At 53.0% G+C, this 8,911-nt stretch overlaps 1 protein-coding gene across 4 annotated transcripts in view; it reads left to right on the top strand.

Annotated features, from left to right (window-relative positions):
* Positions 1-8,385: 8,385 nt before the first annotated feature.
* The window catches only part of Dlgap4 (DLG associated protein 4), a 175,764-nt gene continuing 175,238 nt past the window's right edge, over positions 8,386-8,911 (top strand). For all 4 annotated transcript variants that reach the window (XM_047538760.1, XM_047538756.1, XM_047538759.1 and 1 more), the window contains exon 1: positions 8,386-8,436. The gene's annotated coding sequence lies outside the window, so the exon portion shown is untranslated. The remainder of the gene's footprint in view (positions 8,437-8,911) is intronic.

Genomic DNA, 8,911 nt, shown 5'->3' with positions numbered 1-8,911 from the left:
TCCTCACAGCAGTGCTTTGTATGGGTCATGGGGCCATTACAATAAGTCATCTTGCAAAACCTGGGACTTCATCCTGGTGCTGCCACTTCCTCCCTGTGACTCCTTCAAGAAATGAATTTATTTATTGGGAACTTAGTTTCTTCTCTAAAAAATGGGGTTCCTAAATCCTACTGGCCAGGGTATTAGGAGGAGCAGCTGAAATGGTCCCTCTGAAGCCTTTGCTGATATACACAGTAAGTAAATGGGCCAGTGGTCATATGTTAATACTCCCCATCCTCAATGTGTGAATGTTTTAAGGAGAAGACCTTGTCTTATTCAAGTCAGTCTTCCTCTCACTGCATGCCGGTCCCAGGCTAACGAATACCAGGTGCCCATAAATGTGTTCTAAATCCAGTCAAGGAAGGGAGCTGGGTTGGGGAGGATGAACATTGCCCTCAGGATGTTGGGAAACATCCTGGAAAAAGGGCAGGGCTCTCCCTCACAGTCCAGACACACCTCTGTACCATGTCACATAGGGTCTGGCTTTTGAGTCCTACGGAAGTGGGTTCAAATCCTGGGTCTTCTCTCACTTGCTGTGAGATGGGACAAGGGAGTTCAGGTCTGCCAGCCTCAGCTCCGTATCTGAGGAGCTGATCCCTAGCTGAGGAGGGTGGTGGGGGTCAGGCCTGACACACAGTAGGTATTCAGGAAATAGGATCCAACCTGTCCTCCTGCTTCTTTCCCTCCCTCCCTCCTTTCCTTTCTTCCATGTGAGAGATGTCTCCAAGGAAACAGGAAGAATTATTTTAAGAAAAGAGCCGAGGGCTTGGGTGGAAGCAGATGGTGGCTCGGGCATCTGGGAGGCAGAGGCAGGCTGCTCTGGCCCTTCAAGGAGAAAAGGGGACCCAGGTGCCTCCCATCACAGAGAACACGAGGGCAGGCCTGGAGGCGAATCCACACTGAGAGGCAGGGAAAAACATTTCCGGCGTCACAGAGCAGAGAGAGTGCTGGCCCTGGCTGTGTGTTTGCCTCACCAGGTGGCCCTGAGGAAGTCCCAGCCCTCTAGCCTGTTGGTCTGTGTTGAGAGGAAGGTCTTGCAGCAAGGGGCGGGGCAAGGATAGGCAGGACTGGGGCTGGTGGGGTCCAGGTGCAGAACATTGGGAGCAAAGGTCTAGGTGCTCCTGAGCCAGGCAGAAACTCATCCATTAAGTCACTCGCTCATTCCTCATTCCACTCGTGTCCAGTGAGCACCTGGCTTCTCTGCCAGACACCCACTGTGTTGTGGGATTACTAACCCTCCATGGTACAGATGAGGAAAATGAGGCACCAGGAGGCAAAATGAGTTTCCCAAATTCACAAAGAAAGTCAGAATTTCCCAAACTCATCCTCATTTTCTATAGCTCCCCATCACCTTCGCTGAAGTCCCTACTCCTCAGGAGGACGGTGAGGTCATCGTGATGCATGTCCTGCTCACCTTCCTGGCCTCACCTTTGCACGAGAGCCTTCACCTCCATGAGCTTGGGGTTGTGGCCCGTGCGTGCCCCCTTCTGGCCTCCAGGTCCCCCGCGCACCCTCGTGATGGTCTATCTTCTCTGTCCTCACCTGCCTCATCACTTCTTCCTATTCTGGATGTTCATTCAGGGCCCCTCCATGAGAACTGGGTTCTCCTGGGTCCACTCTGAAGACCACAGTCTCCCTGAGGCCAGAGATGTTCCTCACACAGCTCGGCATTGCCAGTATTCAGCACAGGCTCGGCCTATGTGGCTCTAAGTGAGCGCTGAATGAATGAATGAGTGAGTGAGATAAGGAACATCGTGGGATTTCCATTCCTAGCTTCAATCAGTTTGTTCTCCAAACATTTCTCAGGCACCTCCTCCATGCCAGGCCTGGTGCCAGCCCCAGGGATAGGGATAACTCAGTCTCGCAACTCACTTCAAGGTTTACAAAGTGCTTCCGTTGTAGAAGTCATGACCACCCTGTCAAGACAGGGTTTGGGTTTGTGTCCATTTCCCACATGTGGAAACTGAGGCTCAGTGAGGGTGGGTAACGTGCCCAATCACAGCCAGTTGTGGCAGAGCCAAAATCTGATTCCAGGCCTGTTCACTCCAGAGCCCACACTCCTTCCACACTGTGAAAACAAAACAAAACAAAGCAGAGGAATAGACATGAACACTTGGAACATTTGGAAAACACAGGAAAGGCGAAGGAAGGGAGAGGGCAAGTCCTGCATCGCCCTCTGCCCTGAGGTAGATTTCACTAACAAGAGTTTGGGAATGGTCTACTGTTTTGGCTGAGCCTGTGGGTGTAAGGTCCCACAGACACAAGTGGTACAGTCATGGGGCAACCCAGACTGTCAAACACCACAATTTGAGAAGAACTTGAGGTGACCCTAAACTTCAAGGAGCTACTTCTGTTCTTGTGGGAGAGATGAAAGCTAACAGGTGTGTCTAAGTTTGGGTCCCCCAAAAGTACACCTTGAGGTGCTTAAGCACAGACAGTTTATTTGGGAAGTGATCCTAGGAAGCAGCAGAGAGAGGGTGGGTGCAAAGAATGAGATGGAAAAAGAGAAAGTCAGGAAGTGAGTGTTCATTAGCGAACAGGTGACCAGTGTGGGCTGCTGGACTCCATCCAGCTGGGCATTTTCTAAGAAACAGGGTGAACACCCCCAAAACTGTCTCCCTGAAGGCTGGGAGGCTGAGCATTTGCCCATGACTTCCATTCCCAGGAAGTGATGGAAGGTTCTCCTGGGGGCGTTAACTCGCCTGCATTTTCAAGCTGTCTTGAGCTTGGGCTGGGCCAGCTCCTGCAACCTCAGAAAATACTGTCAGGCAGAAAAGCAGGACAATGTGGTGGGCACCTGCAGTGGGCCAGTGTTTGAGAAGCTGTCTACCAGCTGCAGCTGGAACCCAAAACGGGCACCAGAAGCCAGTTGCTATATGGTGCTTGACACACGGTGTTTCTTGGTCATGGTAAAGTACTTTGGGGTGAAAAACCGGGAATGGGAGTGGAAAATAGTTCTTCAGAGTAGATGACAGTGGAGTTGGACTTTGAAAGGCAACTGTGCAGTGGAGGGAGAGGCCTTCCAGGTAAAGGCTGAGGTGTGAAACGGCTCGAAGACTCTGCAGTGTCTTTGGGAGAAACTTTAGAGCCTGTACCCGAGTCAGGGGATTTGACCAGAATTGAGTTAGGAGAGAGTGAAAAAGCCAAATGATGAAGAGCCTTAAATACCAGCCCAAAGTCTATCCCCAGGTGCTGGAGGCAATGCAGGGCTCCGAGTAGGGGAGGCGAGTCCGACCTGTGCACAGAAAGATCTCTCTGGGGCTGTGTGAGGGAGGGCTGGAAAGGGGAGTCTGGAGCAGGAGGTTCCCTGTGCCAGGAACCCTGAGCCCAGGACAGCCTGTGAGGCTCCTTCCTCTTTATGTCCAGGTCAGGCTGGCCCAGGCTGTCCAGATAGATGACGATCAGGAGGCAGTGCTGGGGCTGGCCATTCCCGAGGTCTGTCTTGACTAACCTGGATTTATCTATTTAGGTACAAACCAGGTCTTGTCATTGCCTAGAATGGTCATTACCAGAGCTGGTCATCATCAGGGCAGGATGTCACCTACTGCCAAGTGGACTTTCTCCACTAAGAAAATTTTCTGGTTTGGACCACTATTCTGTCCTCTTTCAGGGTCCTTCCTAAAGCTCTGGCGTCAGCATGTGCTGAGGTGGCAGGTTTGTGCAGGACTGGGGGAGACGGGAGACCACTAGAAGCACCACAGACTTCCCACCACACTGGCTCCCTCCTGGTCTCTGGGTTGGGTCAGGCAAGTGTCCTCTAGTGCCACAACTTCTACACCTATTCCCTCAGATGCCTGATTGCGCCTGATCACCAGGCCATGCTCGTGCCTAACAGTCCTTTCCCACGTGGTCCATGCCCGTAGTCCACACTCTTCCCATCTCTCCTGGTCTTTCCATCTCTCTTTGAGTCTCTGTCTCAGATAAACATAATTGAGCTAAACAGCACCTTGGTTTATGATATGCTCTCACGCATGGCCCAATGTACACCATGCAAGATAGTGAAAAACACAGCATAGCGTCACACGCACAACCAAGAGCCACTGCCCATCCCACAAGCTGGGACAGAACTGATGCCTGACTTCGCCTGCATGCTGTCCCCCAGCACTCTCAGAGGTCACGAAGATTCCGAATTTTAAGTTTATCCTTCTCTGGTTTCCTTATTTCTAGTTTTATTACACATACAAAACCTAAATAATATGTTGTTTGTTTTAACTTATTGATTTCATGTTAAAAGGTGCTGACTGTATATAGTCCTTTTGTAAAACTCAATGCTGTGTTCTGAGCATGTCTATGTTGTGAATAGTTGTGATTTAGTCATTTTGAAGGCTGTGTGTGTGACTCTACCACTATTTATTTATTTTCCTGTCAGTTGATAATTGTTTTCAGGTCTTTTGCTATTACAGATAGAGCTGCTCTGGCTATTCCTGTGAGGTTTTCCTAATGCTCTGCAAAATGTGGCCCAGGGACCATCGGCTCTGCAATCCCTGGAAACTTGTTAGAAATGCAGAATCCCAGGGCCTGCCCTGGACCCAGGGAACAGGAATCTGCATTCTCACGAGGACCCTGGGGATTGCCTCACATTAAAGTTTAAGAAGCAAGAATTGCAGGGTCACAGTGCCAGCTCACCCTCCATCAGCAGTACGTTAAGGCTGCCCCTAACTACACTTCGCCAGATTGTGGTACTGTCCTACTGTTAGGGTGTAGCTATGAGGTGTCTCCCAAAAGCTCATGTGAGATAATGTAAGAATGTTCAGAGGTGAAATGATGGGGTGTGAGTGCCTTAACCTAATCGGTGGATTAATCCACTTATGGGGATTAAGTGGGCGGCAACTGTAGGGAGACTGGGTATGGCTGGAAGAAGCAAGTCACTGGGGGTGTGCCTTAGGGGGTTATATTTTGTCCCTGTTATATTTTGTCTCTCCCCAGCTGGCCTGCTCTCTTACTCCCTCTCTCTCTCTCTCTTTCTCTCTCTCTTTCCCCCAACCCCGGCTTCCCCTTCCTGGAAGCCCACCCTGAACAGCTGTCCCCCACCAAGCCTGCTGCATGACATGGGCACAGGGCAACAGAGCAGCCATCTGCGGATTGAACCTCGGAAACCGTGAGCCCCAGATAACCTTTCCCTCCTCGAGGTTGTTCTTGTTAGGATTTTTGCTTACAGCGCCGAGAAAGCTGACGAGAGCCCTGACTTGGTTTTCGTCATGTTCACCACGGAGTGGGCGTGCCGGCATCTCACTGTGGTGGTGGTTAACTTTTCCCTGATGGCTAATGAGGTCAGGTGCTGCTCATACCTCTAGTGGCACACGTTTCCTCCTCGGTGAACCACCACTTCCTGCTCTCTGCTCCTTCTTTCTTTAGGGCTACTCGGCCCAATCCTGCTTTTGCAAGTGCTGTTCTCTCAGCTTGAAGCACCTTCCCCCTGCCCTGCCCCATGTCAGCTCCTCCAGGAAGCCCTCCCTGACTGCTGCTTGGGCAATGAGCCCCCTCAGCCTCACCGAAGAGACTGCAAACCTGTGCAGGTTGGCCCCAGGGAAGTAAGTGTTTTTCAATTAGTTGTCATAATTTTCCAGAAATTTTTAATTTAAAGTTTGAATTACTGGTTTCTCTTGAAAAATTGGGCCTTCTTTCTTTGCTTTGCTTTTTTTTTTTTTGGTACTAAGTATTGAACCCAGGAGCAACTGAGTCACATCCCCAGTCCCTTTTTATTTTTCAAGACAGGTTCTCACTAAGTTGATGAGGCTGGCCTCCAACTTGCAATCCTCCTGCCTCAGCCTCCCAAACTGCTGCAATTACAGGCATGTGTCACCATGCCCAGCTGAGCCTTCTTTCTTATATGGCAACAATTAGCTGGTGCATAGTGTCAGAGTTCCCACTACTCCATGCTCCTGTCCTGTTCAGAGCATTTAGGTTTGTGACCCTTGTCTAAACAGGGCCAATGTTTATTTCTCTAAATCTCTCTCATCTTCTCCTTTTCCCCATAACCCTGTCCTTACTCCCACTTAGTCCTTTGCACCTCTCCCATGGACTGTCACACCAGCCTTCCACAACCATTCTTTTCTAACCTGCCTCTTCCAATCCACTGACCATGAGGCCCTACTGCTCAAGAATCAGCTCCCCAATGCCTTTCCAAGCACAGAATTAAAAAAAAAAAAAAAGTATTATTACAATATAAATATTTCACAAAAAAAGATGATAGAACTGCATAACAAACACCCATGTATCCACCACCCAACTTAAGAAATAAACCATTTCAAGTATATTGAAGCCCTTATTACATTCCCTCCCTCCCTCAGGGTCACTACTGTCCTGAATTTGCTATTTATCACTCCCATGAGCGTTTTTACACCTGTATTGCATATGTATGTGTCCCTATATAATATACAGTATTGTGTTGCATGTTTGCAGACTTAATATATCTGCCATTAAACCGTGTTTTCTGTCTTCAACTTACTTTTTTCATCTCTATATTTTTAAAAACTGAAGTATAAAATTGAGACAAAAGGTACACAAAACAGTGTACAACCATGCATTTCCACAAACTGAATCAACAGTGGGGTTTTGAGATTCAATCCTCAGAAGTTTGGGTGGCAGTGTTCACCTGCTCTGAAGACAGTGGCGTGGAAAGTCTTCCATCGTCTGTCACTGTTTACAGACTCCAGCGGACGGGCAGTTAGGCTGTGTCCAGCCTCTCGCTATTACAAGTGGCACTGCTGTGAATATCTGTGCGGAGTCTCCCGGCGCTCTTTTTCTTGAGGACAATGCCCGCTCATCTTCAACCTGACCATAGAGTTCCAGGTCACTGTCCAGCCCTTGGCTGTCCTGGCTCTTGATGGCCCCCAGCACAGTGGAGAAGGTTCTCCCACCGGCTCCATTAGCCCCACTCCTCACTACTCACATCCTGCCGAACCCTCAGCCTTCTTTTCACCTGTCATATACTCTCCTTTCTCCTGAGGGCTCCAACACCCTTCTCCTTCTAGGCTTTGCAGAAGCCTCACCCCTGCCAGGAAGTCCTCTTGGGCAGCACAGGTCCTCAGTCTCCTCTGAGTGACACTCTTCACAGTTACCAGCGCCCAGGAGGACAGAGACAAAACAGCACAGGCACTGGGGAGAGGGGACATGCTCTTGAGAAGAGAGACATGGATGGACCAGTAGAGAGTGAAAACTGATCTCTTCGGGTGTGGATGGATGAACAGGAGTCTGTTAGACAGAGATGACCGAAGGCCACACAGGCACAGGGCAAGGCAGAGGCTGCACACTGGAACCCGTCTGGATGGGGATGTGAACAGGTGGGCAGGAGGTGGATCAGACCGGAAAAGGGCTGCGAGGAACCTTAAATGCCACCCATCAGCACTGTCCTTACACTTCTGCATTCAACTGGTGTTCTCTAGACATGGCTCTGTGTGGGAGCCTGGGGAGACAGGCACATGCATTTGACACCTACTGAATGCATGGCACCAACAAAGAGTTTACTTACAATCTTTATCTCTTTGGTTTCCCTACTCAAGTTGACAGTAGATACTCCTGTTGTCCCATTTTACAGGTGGAGAAAATGGGACTCAGAGAAAGGCAATCTGTGGTCACAGAGGCACAGGAGAAGTAGGACAGGTACTCAGCCCACCAACATCCCGATATCCGACTCCAGAGACTGTTTTTAACCCTGGTGTTGCCTGAGACAAGAAGGCACGTGGGAGAGAGTTCTGCAGGAAGCAGGTCACCAGGAGGGGGCACCCATTCACAGAGACAAGAGCCCCAAGCGGGAGGGGTCTTCCAACTCTCCGTGGTGTGACCCAGGACGGTCTCGCCCTCTCTGAGACTCAGTTTCCTTCCTCCAAGATAAAGCGATACTCAACACAGGTTCCTGCTGGCCCTCTCCATAGCCTGTGGTTCCAAGTTCCCGCGCCACCCCTGCCCGCGCTGTGTGACCTTGTTCCAGTAGCCTGCCCTCTCTGGACCACCGACCGCAGATTTCCAAGCACTATTCGGACTAGCGACAGGGCGTCTACAGCTGCGGAGACCCTCCCGCTACCCCTGAGTTGCGGGGGCGTGGGTGGGGTGGGGCGCCCGGAACCGCGCGGCCCCCGCTCTCCCCCCGCAGCCCCGGGCCCGCGGCCGGATCCGCGCCTGGTTTTGGGCGCAGCCGCGCGGCCCCCTCCCCCGCGCGCATCTCCCCGCCCCCCGCCCCCTCCCCGCCGCTCTCGGGGAGCCGGGGCCGCGGGCTCCTCCTCCCGCAGCCGCATCTGGGGCGCCGCGCCGGCCGGAGGAGAGGCATGGGGCGCCCGCGGGCCGGGGCCGGGGCCGGGGCCTAGGCGGGCGGACCTGCGAGCGGACCGGGCGGCGGCGGCGGCGGCGGCGCAGCGCAGCGGCCGAGCGGGCCGGAGGCGGCCAAGGCGCCCGGCGCAGGTGAGGGCGCGGGGGTGGCGCGCGGTGGCCCCGACCCCCTTTCCCGATCCGGCGCGCCCGGTCCCTCGGCAGGACCCCCAATCCGGGTCTCCTCCCAACACCTCCCTGGGCCGGGGGCGGTGCTGGCGCAGAGAAGCCCCCTCCCCCTGCCGGGTGCGTCCTCGGAGCCCCAGTCCAGGGGCGGCTTGCGGCCGGGAAGCCCGCTTCCCTGGGTGGGATCGCCCCATTCAGGGCTCCCCGACCCTCGAACCGGGGGCGGTGGCGCTGGGGCCTGGAGTCCCTGTCCAGGGCCGGACCCCCCATCCGGCCCTTCTTCCCGCGGACTCCCGGGTGTCAAGGGGCTGTCAAAGCTGAAGAGCCCCCTCCTCAGGCCCGCCCCTCCATCCGCAGGACGGCCTGGGGGCAGGGAGACCCCTCCCCTGCCCGGCCAACCTTGCAGCTAGGGAGAGCGACGGCTCTGTCGGCCAGCGGGCTT

This window comes from Sciurus carolinensis, chromosome 2 (assembly GCF_902686445.1).
Source record: "Sciurus carolinensis chromosome 2, mSciCar1.2, whole genome shotgun sequence".
In the NCBI taxonomy this organism is placed as follows: Eukaryota; Metazoa; Chordata; class Mammalia; order Rodentia; family Sciuridae; genus Sciurus; species Sciurus carolinensis.
The sequence above is the reverse complement of the archived record's forward strand: the minus strand, read 5'-3'. Positions and strand labels throughout refer to the sequence as shown.